At 39.1% G+C, this 16,944-nt stretch overlaps 1 long non-coding RNA gene across 3 annotated transcripts in view; it reads right to left on the bottom strand.

Annotated features, from left to right (window-relative positions):
- LOC103351196 (uncharacterized) overlaps window positions 1-16,944 on the bottom strand; it is a 63,657-nt gene that overhangs the window by 4,846 nt on the left and 41,867 nt on the right. The window contains exons 4-5 of one of the 3 annotated variants that reach the window (XR_007910219.2): window positions 5,068-5,254; window positions 2,992-3,160 (exon numbers count right to left, since the gene is read on the bottom strand). This is a non-coding gene — a long non-coding RNA (uncharacterized lncRNA). The remainder of the gene's footprint in view (window positions 1-2,991; window positions 3,161-5,067; window positions 5,255-16,944) is intronic. The other 2 variants (XR_001795124.3, XR_007910221.2) reach the window with 2 other exon arrangements.

Raw genomic sequence — 16,944 nt, forward strand, 5'->3', positions numbered from 1 at the left:
CATGGGATGGAAGACCTCTCTCTCTCTCTCTCTCTCTCTCTGCCTCTTCTCTCTCTGTGTAACTCTTTCAATCAATAAATAAAAAATAAACAAATAAATACATCTTTTTTTTTTTTTTTTGATAGGCAGAGTGGACAGTGAGAGAGAGAGACAGAGAGAAAGGTCTTCCTTTGCCGTTGGTTCACCCTCCAATGGCCGCCGCGGCTGGCGCGCTGCGGCCGGCGCACCGCGCTGATCCGATGGCAGGAGCCAGGAGCCAGGTGCTTTTCCTGGTCTCCCATGGGGTGCAGGGCCCAAGCACCTGGGCCATCCTCCACTGCACTCCCTGGCCACAGCAGAGGGCTGGCCTGGAAGAGGGGCAACCGGGACAGAATCCGGCGCCCCGACCGGGACTAGAACCTGGTGTGCCGGCGCCTCTAGGCGGAGGATTAGCCTATTGAGCCGCGGCGCCGGCCAAATAAATACATCTTTTAAAAAACAAAAGGGTAATACAAATGCTTGATCATATGGAAAAATGGTTAAAAATTCAAACAGCAATCTTCAAATGTCTTGTTCCTAAATTCTAAATTCAATGTGTAGAAGAAACAAAATAAGAAATAGAGAAAAACAAAAATATTATCCTTTGCAAATGAAAAATGTCAACATGGATTCTATTACAGATGTGGTGACATTGCCACCCACCAAGTCATGTTTCTGTGAACACAGTTCATCTTTTCATCAGTCTGGAAATCTTAGAGAAATGGCCGTTTCCTGTCCTTTACCTAATCCATCTTAACGGATATATCCATGTGTGTATTGATGTCATGTCATCATTCATGCACAGCTTCCTTGTGGGAACAGGTTGTATAGTTCCAGGTTTTTCTTATACAATATGTACTTTGCTCATTCTGGTTTTTTTAAAAATATTATTTGTTATATTTGAAAGGCAGAGATACAGAGATAGAAAAAGAGCTCTCATTTGCTGGCCCATTCCCCTTAAGCCCGCAACAGCTTAGGTGGGACCAGGCTGCTAAACCAGGAGTCCAGAATTTCATCCAAGTATCCTACATGGATGGCAAGGATCTACCTAATTGAACTTTCATCTGATGTCTCCCAGAGTGTGTTGTTGGGAAGTTGGAATCAGGAATGGAGCTGAGACTCAAACTCAGGCACTCCAATATGGGATGCAGGCTTCCCAAGTGGTATCATAATCTACTAAACCATATTTAAAATCCCACATACATACAAAGGATTTTTGGCTACATATTGGAGGCAAAAAGTCTAGAGAATTAATTTCCCATGCACAACTCTGCTCACTTTTCATCTTCAAATATCTGAACAAAGTGTTTTTGTATAAAAGTCGATACTTCAATAACTCCTCTTTGATAACATTGATATGGACATTTAATTAATTTTCTGGTTGTAAAAAAATCTATTAAGGATATAACCTTCTATTTGTCGCCAGATAACTAGTCAACACACAGTGGTAATATAAATTGTCCTTCATTAATTTATGCATAATTAAAATTTCATTTGAAATCCCAAATTATAAAGATAGTTGAAGCCAGAACAAATTTGAAAGTGGTAATAATTACACTATCATTTACTACTCATTTTGAGATTTTATTAAATCAATCTATAATTGAAAAGTAAATAAAGCTGAGGAATAATATACCGTGTAGCTGGTAGTGAGGAAGGAGAAAACCCAAAATGTTGCCAAATAATTTAACCATTTATATGCAAACACCCAATGGGAAATGAATAGGATTTATACATTTAAAGCAAATCTTTCCCTATACTTCTTAGTTTCTTTTTAAATCTGGCAATAGCAGTCAGAGAATTAGTTTTTTAAAAAAATATCATTTGAGAGGCTGATATATATATATCCATATATATCTGTATATATGTACACACACACATATTCACAGATGTATGTATATACATATGGAGCAAAAAAAAAAAAAAAAAAAAAAAAACAGTACTGCATCTGCTGGTTCACTCACCAAATAACCTCAATAGTCCGTGGAGTTAGAGCTCCCTCATGGATAGCAGGAACCAAGTTACTTGAACCATCACCACTACCTCCCAGTGTGTACATGGGTGGCATGCTTGGGTCAGGAGCTGGTGACAGGGACTGAACCTAGGCCCTTCAGTGTGGTATGCAAACATCTTAACCACTAGGCTAAATATATACTCAAGAGAATTAAAGAATTTGCTTTGTGCTTTTTTTTTAAATTGGCACTGCAAAGTGTATATTCAAGCTGTCAATTTAATTTAGCATTAAATGTATTATACAAAAAGAGATCAATAAATTCAATTTCATAATGAAAATATTTACTAACTGAAGTATTGACATTTATTTTTGAGATGAGTTAGTACAGTACATTTTCAATTGATCACTAATTATTTAGAGTAACTTTGGGTTGTGTGTACAGCCCATTAAAAGCTAAACTTCATACAGTCTTTACAGAAATGTTAGACTAGGGGCCAGCACTGTGGCATGGTGGGTAAAGCCGCCGCCTGCAGTGCCGGCATCCCATATAGGTGCCGGTTCAAATCCTGGCTGCTCCACTTCCGATCCAACTCTCTGCTATGGCCTGGAAAACAGTGGAAGATGGCCCAAATCCTTGGGTCCCTGCACTAGTATGACAGACCCACCGGAGGCTCCTGGTTTCGGATCGGCTCAGTTCTGGCCATTGCGGCCAATTGGGGAATGAACCAACAGATGGGAGACCTCTCTCTCTCTCTCTGCCTCTCCTTCTCTCTGTGTATCTCTGACTTTCAAATAAATAAATAAATAAATAAATAAATCTTTAAAAAGAACAGAAATGTTAGACTAACCTGAATCAATCTATCAATGCCTGAGAGGTCAGTTATTTTTAGAAGCTACATTAATGTTTTAAGACCACTAATAGTCATTAGAAAATTATAATATGGCTTCATGTAGAAAGTTGGATGGCAAATATATAGGCCAGAATTATTGACTGTAGGCAAGTGTATGCTATCAGATACCTTTATGTAAGTTGTTTTAGAAGAATCCATCCACTTTTTTCCATGCTTATACCACAGCGAGAAGTTGAAGAAAAAGAACCAGGACTCAAATCCATGATGCCATTCATTCATCCTCAGGTGAATTTACATTTGCCCTTATTTTGAGTTATGCTGGCCTTCTTGTTCCCATCTGTGCAGAATAAATTGTTCTTCCAGAGTTACAGGACCTCTTTCAGATTAACAATGTGACATTTCTAAAAACTAGGGTGACAATTTATTTAATGGTACCCTGTCTGCCTAAAAGAGTCATCATATATTTTTTCTCTGCTTTTAACAGAATTTTGTCTGAAATGGTTATGGTTTGTTTTATCTTGAAACAGGGAAACAGTTGACTATAATAGTTACAATGAATTACTATAATTAAGATGTAAATATTTTATTGAAAATAAATTTGAAAACTTGGAGAATAAATAATAAGCCTGTATTTGTGAAATTCTCAACTGCAAAGCCCAGTAATTGTATGTGTAGTTCAAAATGTCTCTTGGCAATGTCATATAAAGTAGTACTAATAAGCTTATAGGCTATGCCTATAACTATTCAGTAATTATTCAACAATTACACTGATTGACAAGTACAGAAAGATAGGAAAAAATCAAAATGACTCAGAGGTCTAGGCTCATATTTTAAAAATGAATCAAAAGGCATCTGTAAAGCAAGACTAAGGGAAGAAAATATCCAAAATGAAGGAAATTGAAAAGTAAATGTTCCTTTCATATCACTTTTGAAATTTCATAGCTATATCTAGAATAATAGGATTTAGAGTACTCAAAACAGTCAATTTTTATAGATAAAGAAACTAAAAATAGGAGAGAAGGAAGGGATCATGGCGGAGCTTATTGATGGAGGCTCTCTCCACGTTCCTCTCTTCCTTCTGTTGTTCTGATCAGCTTGGTGGAGCTTTGTCCTGATACAAGGAATAGGCACCCTCTACTACAAAGAACCCCAGACTGAGGTGAGGGTGTATAAATGAATAACAGGTGACTTTACCCAGGTAGATCTAGGTGTTTTATTTTTTTAGTAGTCAGGTAGAAATAAGTTTTTATCCATAACATTTTCCAGTTAATTCTGTCACTATGAAAATGTTGATTTTCATTGTCAGAAGTAATTTCTTCCAATTTCTCTCAGTGCATGAAATGCTATAAAGCTTATTCATGAATGAGCTCATAAAGACTAGAGAAATGCACCGTAAAAGCCAGAAGGAGAAGAAAAGAGCATGACTTGCAACTGGGAAAGGAGTAGCCCAGGCACAGGCAGCTGTGCTGAGACACCTGCAGCTCTGTCTTAGCTGTGTAAGAGACAGCGGCTGTGGGGAGGCTGGCATGCACGCCTTCCATGACTGGGAGTTTCATGGCACCTATGCCTCTGTGTGATTCTTTTTGTGTGGCCTAACAAAGATATAACTAAATGTATGATAATGATGATCTTCTCTGTAGAAAATGGTTACCCGGGAACACACACATATCATGTTGGAGTACTTGGATTTAAGTGTTTATTCCATTACCTTTTTCAACTTCCTGCTAATGTGCACCCTTTTTGGCAGAATTCCTTCTTGTATGGCTTTAAGACTAAAGTCTTCTCCTTCTCCTCCCTCTCTCTGTACCCTCTTTCTTTCTTTCTTTTTTTTTTTTTTTTTTTTTTAGCTGCTAGGGACCACTGTGAGCCAAACTATGTTAAGTGTTTGGTTTGCATGCATTTCTCCAGGTAAACTAGCCTAAATGGTAGATATTGTTATTATATCATTCTGTAAAAGGGAACTGAGACACAGCCAAGTTTGCTCTAGAGCAACGCTATTGAGCTCTACACTGTACTCTAATGATGTTAATATAAATAACGAGCAACAAAAAATGCAATGCAATTCACTTTCACTCAATTCATCAAACATCCAATGCGTATGAATGTTGAAATATGCCTTTTGGCTCTAAGGAACACAAAATAAACAGCAGTGAATCCTTTCCCAAAATTAGCCACCATATATTCTTTTGAGAACTTACATATCTTCTGCCACTCATTAGTATATGTGTTGTAAAAATATCTCACCACTCCATTCCAGTCAAGGGATGAACATTTGATCAAGGCCTGTCCGACCATAATAGTCATTTTCCTAGAATCAGTGACCTGTCCAGATGTGAGCATATAGAGCAGTGGGACCAGTTGGAGTCCTTTGGAAGTGAGGCGTGGATGGCAGTAGAAAGAAGTTGAAAGAAGCTTCTTTTCTTTCGGTCTGCTAGAACCGGAGTCAGGAAAGGGGTGGGAGGACAAGTGAGTTAGAGAGAACCAGCAGCTTAATTCCCCAAAAGATGCTCATCTATAGGAAGAAAGGATAAGGCCAGTATACAGTGAGTACCAGACCTAATTGCTGGAGAGAGGGAAAAAGAAGCGAACCAAAGTCATTTAAGCCCTGGGATTCAGCCAAGCTTAAAGCCCCTGAACTTTCCAGGTAACTGAGTTAATAAATTGTGTTTTCTGCTTGAACTTGAAGTCATGTTGTTTCTACAACAAAAATAAGCCTCAGGAGGGCATTTGCCACTTTATTCAAGCAGCCAAATCAGAAGATTAAATTACAATGCATTCTAGTTATAAATAACTTACTTAAGTGCATATCATTTATCATATTCATTTATTTATAAAACTGTATGAGATAGACACCAACCACGGTCTAGCAAAATTACCGATGTAATGTATATTTATTCCCTTCACCTCATGTAGACAAAAAAAGAATAGGGAAGTTTAGTGTATTGCTGGGAGGTGGGGAAAGTGTGATGTCATGAGAATATAAAGCAGAAATTGTAGCTAAGCAAATTTCAAGCTAATGGTACAGTACTTCTCACTGATTGTGGCAAAGATACTAATATGAGATATTAATAAGGGAAATGGGATGAGGAGTACATGGGAACTCTTCACATCACTACCCACAATTTTTGTTTTGTGCCTTTTAAACAATTCTGAAATAAACTGTTAAATAAAAAACCTTAAAGCAGCATAGCTAAATCACAAGCAATTCAGTCAGGTAGGTGGCCTGGGATATCTTTTCAGAACAAAATTTTAGCCTTTAGAGAAGGAAACTGCCCATAAAACCCAGCAGAACCTCAGTTCTAAATGGTACTGTGTTGCACCTCTTACCCCATGCTCATATGCATGCACACTATACCTTCACTCTCTAGAAGATAATACTACAACCCAATACACTTTAGGAAGAATGGCCCATTTTACTTACAATTACAAGACTTTCCCCAATAAAACATGTATATTTAACAATGATTTATGTTAATGCTTATTTGTTCATTGGAAGGTATGCAATAATAATTATATATCCCTTTTTCCAGCTAGATTTCCTTTTTCAAGTCACCTGTGCAAAACAGATCTAGAAAAATTAAGATCTGATGTTGCAAGACAGACAGATTTAGAGATCTGCACCAAAACAAAAATCTCTTTACCAGACCTAAAGCACAGAATCGGAGCTAAGCTTAGCCCAGTGAATTGATGCAAGGAACAAATGAATCAGTTTCTCATTGCATTTTTAATGAATTATCCCAAATCAGTAGCATAAAACAGCACAAATGCACCAGCTTACAGTTATGGATGTCAGAGTTTTCAAATTGAGGTGTTAGCAGGACTATATTCTTCTGTGAAGATGGGGAGAACCCATTTCCTGCTTTTTCTGGTTTCTACAAGGCTATTGTGATTGCATTGGGCCCACCTTGGTTGACCAAAATAATCTGAACCCAAGATGTTTAAACTCATCTGCAAAATCCCTTTTGCCTTGTCAGGAATGTAGTCTCAGGTGTTCTTTGTTTTTTGAAATCAGTATTAGACCTCATGTCCAGTCGAGATAGAGGGTTGGATTTTTCTGGTGACCACACATAACATTTGTGGCTGCATCCCTAAAACTTGTCTGCCTAAAGCCAAGAATGTTTATGGAGATAAGAGTGGGCCAGAGCTGGCCCACTATGTAGAAGTCAGAATATCTGAGCTGAGGGCAAAAAAGTAAGGATTGGAGACCAAACAAAAGTCAGTGAACATAGTTTCGGTGATAAACTGCTGCAAGCTCCAGCCTGCTAAAATGGATGATTGTGCAGGGTTCTGCTATTAACTTTTTAAATAAAATCATATGAAGTCAAAGGTCTAGCCAACCTATCTTGACATTCAGTTTGTGATAATATTAGGGAAAAATTCCAATAATAATTTCTGCCCACAGGATGGTTCAGAGGAGTGAATGTAATAATTATGGGAAGTGTTTACTTAGCACATAGCCTGACAGCAGACACACAGTTTCAGGCTTTGTTTGTTTGTTTGTTTGTTTGGTTTTGAAGTGTGTGATCCTCGAAATTGCTTTGGTAGGAGGGCATAATTTAGAAACCATCTGAATATTTGATTGGTAGACAAAAAGCTCCATTTTTACTTTTTGCTTTTAAAGGTCCTTCTTTACTTGAAAGTAGATTTGTAAATATCTACTTATTTTGAATTTTTTCATCTCTGCATTTAGAGAAGTCTTAATTTCAAAACTATTCGTGCACTTGCCAGATAGAGGCAAACAGCTTGTTAGAACAAAGGTTAAATACAATGTTTATGCTGCCTTTTCTTCTTTTTGTTGTTTACAAAAATCAATTCCTAGCATTCAGGTGGGCAGAATGACTGAACACGATGACTACAGTGAGACTGGTTCCCTTTTATTACAGGTTTCCAGTTCTTCAGACTCCTATGGGAACTATATCCAACTTCTTGTAGTCTGGTTGTTTAACTGGGCTAAAGGTTTCTGGAGATCTGGGAAATGTTACTTCCCAGAGCCTTTTGTATCAGGCCCTTTCTTTAACAAACTGGAGCTTTGTTGCGAAGAAAACACACCATGTATTCGCAGTAAAGCTCTCAGCAACATCCTTAGGAGTTTAATCTTAAGGAAAAACATATTGGCTTTAGCCACTTGACAACTGATGCCTTGAAAATAAAATTATGAAAGCTATCTTAGTCAATAGTGAGTAGCTGACTAAAGTCCATTTTAGGTTTAGATTTCAAAGCCGTTGATAAATACTGCTGGAGAATACTGAAGCCTCATATGGGGAACTGTGGCTGCTCATTGTAATAGAAATAATAGGCATCAAGTTTTGGGCACCACTGTTCATTCCACTGGACTTTAATTGGCATGTACTCCAAGCATCTAAGTTCTCTTTCCATGACTCTTTAAGCAGAGATCCAACGTTATTCTCCACAAATGGATCAGGGTTTGATATGTCTGAACGAATGACTGCTTTTCTAAAATGAGGTCACTTCTGTTTCCCTTACTGTCATGGCAAGAGGGTTTGTATATCAGAAACGTTTGTTGGATTTCAGAAAACTAGCAATGCAATTTCTTTTGCTGGATCATTAAAATTATCAAATGAGAAGCAAATAAGAGTCCTTTGTGGGAAATCCCAAGTAATAAAAGCATCTAAAAATTTCCCAAATGTTCTTTGTTGAGACAGATGGTAAAACTATTCAGTGAGAGTGGCAATGCCTGCATTTGTAATATTTAAACATTTTGAATGGTGGTTGATGGAGCTTTTGTAATGCAGCCATTTCTTCAAAAATCTTGTTCTTCAGTGTAATAGGAATGGAAAGGTCTTAGTCTGCCGTACGTTTGGGCCCCCTACATAGTCAGTAACACCACATTCAAAAATACTTCCTTTATATTGTTTCACTGGTAAATAGTAGGAAAGTTTTACTGCATGTGAATCCTAAGAAGAGTAATTTGAAACACCAAAATTTTCTGTGGGCCCCAAAGCAGCCATTTGAGGTCTGCTCAAGTTTTGTTGTGGAGATTGGATTCAATTATTTGCCAAGACTATTTGAAAATGAATTTATACTACCAGCTGCTGTCCAGCTTTTAATGCCAAATAAAGCAATTACCTTATTATAGCTAAAAATTGACATAAATAACTTTTCCTTTTCCAGTGTAGCCTACCCAAAAGGGAGAAGCTAAGAGGAACAAATTAAAAAAAGGAAGTCAAAGAAATAAAGAGCTAAATATCAGACCATCATAAACTTTGGTACTAAAAATAATAATATGCAGCTCAGAGAATCAGGCTAAAGTCTACTTTGTTTTACTGTCAAATAATAACTTCTATGGAATTTTTAATAATTCAATAGTATCTCTTTATTTCTGCTTTTGTTCATAGAAAATCAAATAAGTTACAGTCATAGCCCTCAGAATTGGCTATTCAGAGACAGGTGTAATCCTTAAGCAAGTTGAATTGGTCCATCAAAGAAAGGTGAATTGCTTTTCTGTTAAAGGCAATATAATAATTTAATAATTTATTTTTACTATAATTCACCATAGCCTTCAGTCTTGCAGGATGAGAAACTAAATTTTTCTCCAACCACTTATTTATATGTACCTCTTAAGTTATTTGGTACTCAGAAGTAGATTGACAATAACTAAGTTTGCACTGTGATTGTATGAATCAGGAACACTTAATTTTGTGAGGTCAGCTTATCTTTCTCCAGAAGCGTAGTTACAGAGAAAATAGGATTGTAATAAGAATGTCAAATTACTAATAATGATTAATAGTTGTTACAGGGACAGCAACCCTTAAATTGTTAATTTGCTCTTCATTGGAACAATGCTGGAAGTCAATTAATTATTAGACAATTGACTATAACTTATTTGCGGCAGTCAGGGAACAGACTAATATTTTATATCATAGAGTGTGGGGAGCAACTCGGACTAGACTAAGTTACTGGAATTAAGACTTATTCTATGCATCTGCTCTCCCACAATATGGCGCTGAGAAGGGAGTAACAACTTCTACGCAGCTGCCTCTCGCCAACTTGAGTGATGACCTCCAGGAGCTAATCCTGCTCCTGATTGGAGGAGAGCAGCGTACTCGGCGTGTGGGTAGCAGAGTTGGGATTGGTGGAAGAGGACTATAAAGGAGGAGAGAGACAACATGCACCAGGAACATCTATCTGAAGGAACACCTGAGCAGCCCCCGAGAGAGCCGGGCGGCGGTGTGCCGCTCCCCTGCGGAAGTGGGGAAAGTGGCAGGGGGAACCGCCCTTCCACGGAGGTGGAAGGGTCGGTAGCCAACCCGGGAAGAACCAGCAGCAAACCCGGGGAGGGCCGAGCAGACAAAAGAACAGCGCAGGGTCCTGTGTCGTTCCTCCACGAAGAGGGGGAGCGACATAATGGTGCCATGACTCAGATAGGAAGCCTAAGAGCGACAATAGAGACCTCCAAATATCATAGCCTTTAATGTAACAACACTGTGTGGGTCATACTACCCCAGGGGGCCATCTAAGGACCTGGATTTCTGCTATGGTGGCATCCCACTACTCTCAGGGGCTGCACCCACTTAGCTGGTTGGAGTTATCTCACAGCTATGTACAGCCTCCATGTTGAGGTTAATGGGAAAGAAAGAGAACGTGGGAGTAAGCGGAGCTGCATCTTTATTTTAAAGCTATGGCCAAGTGTATCACACAGTACCCTGTTCATATTCCATCACCCTAAACCTTGTAACTTCGTGGACCTGCAAGGGATGCTACAAAGTGTAGCGTCTAAGAGATGGTCATGCTCAAGTTTGGGCACAGAAGGGAGTAGCCTGTTATTAAGGAGGATAATTAGCAGTTTTTGCCAGAATAACATATTTGAACAAGTTAGCTGCTTAGCATAAACAGCCTATCATAGGTCATTCCAGTTGTAACTGGTTAGAGTACATGTTCTCATTCTTCCTTTTTCCATTGATTCCTGATACCTCTTCTGTGATGAAGTGAGCGTAATATACGATACACACCAATCATTGCTACTTACTTCCTGAAGTTATTTTGAGGACTAAATTAGTTAACATATGTCTATCAGTTAGGGTCCAGCACAGAAGAATGAAGTAATGGTTAACTTTTATTATTACCATTGGCATCCCAGTTGTGTGTTTAAGACACACACGCATGGTAGGCTCTGTTGTTTAGATTATCAGGCTATATTGATCATACTTCCTGTTTTTCTTTAATGATTATATATTTTTAAGAACAAGGGCTTTTTTCAACTTTTATTTATTTTCATTCTGTTTGAAAGGAGAGACAAATATCTTCCCTTCACTACTTCACTTCCTAAATGTCTGCCTGCAACAGCTGAGACTTGGCCTGGCCAATGCTGGAAGCCAAAAATTCAGTCTAGATCTCCCATATGGGTGTCAGGGAACCATATACTTGAGCCAGCACTTTCTGTCTCCCAGGGTGAAGTAGAGTCAGAACTTGAACCCAGGCTTTTGAATATGGATGGGATCATCCCAAGTAGTATCTGAACTGCTGCTCCAAATGCATTTCCCAAGAACTAAAGTTTTCTAGTTATTTTAAGAAAAAAATCCTGTAGTTATTCATACACAGTTATTGTGTCACTTTAAAAATCAATTGTCCTTAAAACTATATATTAATTTGGAAAAATATACATAACAATATTAAGAAGTAGGACCTTTTTTATTTTAAATTTACTTGACAGGTAGAGTTATAAATAGTGAGAGAGAGAGAGAGAGACAGAGAGAAAGGTCTTCCTTCTGATGGTTCCCTCTCCAAATGGCCAGTACGGCCTGCGCTGCGCCGATCCAAAGCCAGGAGCCAGGTGCTTCTTCTGGGTCTCCCACTCGGGTACAGGGGCCCAAACACTTGGGCCATCCTCCACTGCCTTCCCGGGCCACAGCAGAGAGCTGGACTGGAAGAGAAGCAACTGAGACTAGAATCCAGTGCCCATATGGGAGCTGGCGCCGCAGGTGGAGGATTAACCAAATGAGCCATGGTGCTCATGAGGCGCACCATGAGGGTACCACTCTAATACCCGGGTTTAATGCCTTTATAAAAGGCTTTCAGGGGCCAGCACTGTGGCACAGCAGGTTAAAGCCCTGGCCAGTCACACCAGCATGCCATATTGGCACAGATTCCAGTCCTAGCTGCTTCATTTCTGATCCAGTTTCCTGTTAATGTGCCTGGGAAAGCAGCGGAGGATGGCACAAGCCCTTGGGCCCCTGCACCCACATGAGATACCCGGAAGATGCTCCTGGCTCCTGCCTTTGGCTAGGTTCAGCTCCAGCCTTTGTGGCCATTTGAGGAATGAACCATCAGATGGAAGACCTCTCTTTCTCTCTCTCTCTCTCTCTACCTCTCTGTAATTCTGTCTTTCAAATAAATAAAATAAATCTTTCTTTTTAAAAAAGAGCAGGCTTTCAGGAGCAGATTTTGTATTTGCTCTTCTGTCACATGAGGTTGAACATTCAATAAACATTCAGAAATGAATATTTCAGGGTAAGAAATAATTCTCTATTCTTTTTTTTATTTTTTTAACTTTTATTTAATGAATATAAATTTCCAAAGTACAGCTTATGGATTACAATGGCTCCCCCGCCATAACTTCCCTTCCACCCGCAACCCTCCCCTTATCCACTCCCTCCCCCCTTCCATTCACATCCAGATTCATTTTCAATTCTCTTTATATACAGAAGATCAGTTTAGTATATATTAAGTAAAGATTTCAACAGTTTGCACCCACATAGAAACACAAAATGAAAAATACTGTTTGAGTACTAGCATTAAATCACAATGTACAGCACATTAAGGACAGAGATCCTACATGAGGAGTAAGTGCACAGTGACTGCTGTTGTTGACTTAACAAATTGACACTCTTGTTTATGGCATCTGTAATCACCCTAGGCTCTTGTCATGAGTCGCCAAGGCTATGGAAGCCTTTTGAGTTCACCAACTCTGATCATATTTAGACAAGGTCGTAGTCAAAGTGGAAGTTCTCTCCTCCCTTCAGAGAAAGGTACTTCTTTGAAGACCTGTTCTTTTCACTGGGATCTCACTCGTGGAGATCTTTCATGTAGGTGCTGGTTTTTTTTTTTTTTTTTTTTTTTTTTTTTTTTTTTTTTTTTTTTTTTTTTTGCCAGAGTGTCTTGGCTTTCCATGCCTGAAATACTCTCATGGGCTTTTCAGCCAGATCCACATGCCTTAAGGGCTGATTCTGAGGCCAGAGTGCTGTTTAGGACATCTGCCATTCTATGGGTCTGCTGTGTATCTCGCTTCCCATGTTGGATCGTTCTCTCCCTTTTTTATTCTATCAGCTAGTATTTGCAGACACTAGTCTTGTTTATGTGATCCCTTTGGCTCTTAGTCCTATCATTATGATTAATTGTGAACAGAAATTGATCACCAGGACTAGTGAGATGGCATTGGTACATGCCACCTTGATGGGATTGAATTGGAATCCCCTGGTATGTTTCTAACTCTACCGTTTGAGGTAAGTCAGCTTGAGCATGTCCCAAATTGCACATCTCTTCCCTCTCTTATTCCCACTCTTATATTTAACAGTGATCACTTTTCAGTTAAGTTTCTACTTGAGGATAACTGTGTATTGATTACAATATTCAACCAAAAGTATTAAGTAGAACAAACAAAAAAAATACTAAGAGGGATAACGTATTAATTTGTTCATCAACAGTCAGGGTGAGGGCTGATCAAGTCACCGTTTCTCATAGTGTTCATTTCACTTTAACAGGTTTCCTTTTTGGTGCTCAGTTAGTTGTCACCAATCAGGGAGAACATATGGTATTTTTCCCTTTGGGACTGTCTTATTTCACTCAGCATAATGCTTTCCAGATTCCTAACAGGGATCACTTTTCAGTTAAAATTTAAACACCTAAGAATAATTGTGTGTTAATTACAGAGTTCAACCAATAGTACTAGAACAAAAAAAAATACTAAAATGGATAAAGTATTACATTGTACATCAACAGTCAGGACAAGAGCTGAGCTGATCAAGTCACTGTTTCTCATAGTGTCCATTTCACTTCAACAAGTTTCCACTTTGGTGCTCAGTTAGTTGTTGCCGATCAGGGAGAACATATGATATTTGTCCCTTTGGGACTGGCTTAATTCACTCAGCATGATGTTTTCCAAATTCCTCCATCTTGTTGCAAATGACCGGGTTTCATTGTTAGTCTCTATTCTTTATAAATTACTCAGTCTCAGGTATTTGTTATAACAGCGCAAAATCGACTGACACCTTCTTTACAGCTCCTGCCCTATCATTGCAGGCACCTCCCTTTCCCTCTGGAGGACACCTTGTCAGCCCATTGAAACAGATTAAAATGATGCCTTGCCATTTTAATCTGTCTGTCTTTTCTTGCAGGTGTAGGCTCTGTTGAATGTTGCCTCCTCGACATACTCTCTCTTTCCCTTCCATGACATCATTTATCTCTTTTTTCCTATATCATTCGCTGTTCTACCTCAATCTGCTTTGTGAATTCCTCTTCTTATTGTTTAGATGCTGTTGTTTCACACCCGACTTACTTCTCACTTCACAGTATCCCTGGTAATCTCATTCAGTCTCAGAGCTTCAGTTACAGCTATGATTATGAATCTTCAACTCAAACCTAAATCAAATCTAAACACCATATGTATATATTTAGCTGTTTACTGCATATTTTTTCTTGGACATTTCAAAGTCATTTCACATTTAACAATTGCAAGATTCAGTACTTAACATTCACTCAAGTATATTCTTTCTTCTATCTTACCAATCTCAATTCTACTATCCACTCAGTTCTCTAAGCAGTAAATCTGATTGTCGCCTTCATTTTTTTCTACTTGACTTTCAGTAGAAGTTGAGAGCCTATTGATTATATCCCTTAAAATTATCTCCAGTCTGATTGATTTTCTCTATCTCCACGACCACGAATCTGGTCTAGGTGACCATTTCTTCCTGGGTTATCCTCACATCCTCCTTACTAGTCTTCCAACTTCCAGTCTGGCTTTTGAAATGTTTTCATCTTAATGCAGCCAGTGTTGTTACTGTATCTGATCATGCTATCACTTGCTTAAAACCATTTAATGGAACCCCGCTACTCTTAACACAAAGACTAAATGACTTACTATGGCTCAAGTGGCTCACAGAGAGCTTGTGACCTAACCCCTGATTAGCTAGAAAGCTTCATCTCTTACTATTTGACCCTACCATTTCATGTTCCACCCATGATGAACTTATGATTCTCTGAACATATGCTTTTTTCTCATCTCTTGGCCATATAGAGCACTTTGTGCTATAACCTCTGCATGTGATCATTCTGGTAGTTAACTTCTGCCAATTCTCAGTTCTCACATTTTTCTGTAGAATTTTTAGAGAAAATTTTTTAGGTAACTTCTACTATAGGTCTTTGTAGCACCCTATGTGCTTTTTCAATATTTACTGTGGTCCCTTAGAATTATTTCTTACTCCACTATTAGACTACTTAGTCACACAAGAATAAGAATTTAAATTTTATTTTTACTCCTGTACCCTAGTTCAGCGTTTGACGCATTATATAGATTCAAGTACTAGTGGATTGAGTACTGATGGAAGAACAAATCTGGCCCATAGAAGTAGTTTAAAGACTAGGGGATGGAATATTTCTGAGTAACCAGAAGGCAATGCTTGGGCCTTGAGATATATGGAAGGGAATACATTGCTGAAAGGAATGGTGGTGGAAATTTTAAAGAGTGGAACACAACCACTTCACAAAATTCATCCATGATGGTAGATAGGTAGAACAGATCCAAGAATGTAGATAAGTAAAAATAAGGACATCAATTTTCAAGTTTGTTGGAATCAGAAAAAACATGGAAAATATTTTAGCTTAGTAAGAAACAGTTTGCGTAGTTGAGCCGAGTTCTTCTACTGAGTATAGACCTAAAGGGTAGCTTTATCCACTCCCCACTGTGCAAAGTGACCTGACTCTGGGTGAACTCCACAGCTATCTTCAGAAGAGCTTTGCATTTTTTTTTGCTTTTGTTTGCAAACTATGCATAATGAGCTAAGCTTAGGATGGGCCCAACATTGGCTATGTATCATTTTTGTAAATGGCTCGCCATCTCCACAGAGAGAAAACATCAGCCTGAGAATTGTCATAATTATGCTGGAAGACACATCACCTTGGAACCTGGCAGAACCATAGCTTGGCATTTATGCAGTCAGGTTGAAAACAAGTGCTAGGGCCGGCGCCGCGGCTCACTAGGCTAATCCTCCGCCTAGCGGCGCCGGCACACCGGGTTCTAGTCCCGGTCGGGGCACCGGATTCTGTCCCGGTTGCCCCTCTTCCAGGCCAGCCCTCTGCTGTGGCCAGGGAGTGCAGTGGAGGATGGCCCAGGTGCTTGGGCCCTGCACCCCATGGGAGACCAGGAAAAGCACCTGGCTCCTGGCTCCTGCCATCGGATCAGCGCGGTGCGCCGGCCGGCCGCGGCGGCCATTGGAGGGTGAACCAACGGCAAAGGAAGACCTTTCTCTCTGTCTCTCTCTCTCACTGTCCACTCTGCCTGTCAAAAAAAAAAAAAAAAGAAAGAAAGAAAGAAAACAAGTGCTAGGACACCTATAGAGAATATGTTTTACACATCAGAAATCTTCAAGGGCTCCAAACTCTTGCAGACGTATTTCCCTATTCCCTTCTACGATACCTAATATAACTTCAAGGTTTGAGGAGCAGAAGATAGTAATTTTTATCCCATCTTCTCAGGAACTCCCTATGGGAGGAAATTAGCAGAGAAGCAGATTTCATGACAGCATATGGAGATTTTTACCACCCTCGGAGTTGTCTAAAAATGAGAATGAACTAACTGCCTCACAAATTCTGAAATTCACTTCACTTGCATCAGAAAAGGATAAGCTAGATCTTTGTTTTCAGCAGTGATTTGGGAGGAGGAGACATGATGACCTCTAAGTTCTATTCTGATTATAAAATCCTATGATGTAATTTTTTTTCTTAATGACTCAGAAGAATATGACGAATACAAATTCCTGTGGCATATAGGAATGCATTGAGGTCCTTAGTGTCCATGAGGTAAATTCAGTTGTATTTTTTCTATGATATGTTTGTCCAGGCAGCTGATGTGTTTGGTTGTGTTTGTGTTCTTCCATCCCCAATCATTTA

This window comes from Oryctolagus cuniculus, chromosome 12 (assembly GCF_964237555.1).
Source record: "Oryctolagus cuniculus chromosome 12, mOryCun1.1, whole genome shotgun sequence".
Classification (NCBI taxonomy): Eukaryota; Metazoa; Chordata; class Mammalia; order Lagomorpha; family Leporidae; genus Oryctolagus; species Oryctolagus cuniculus.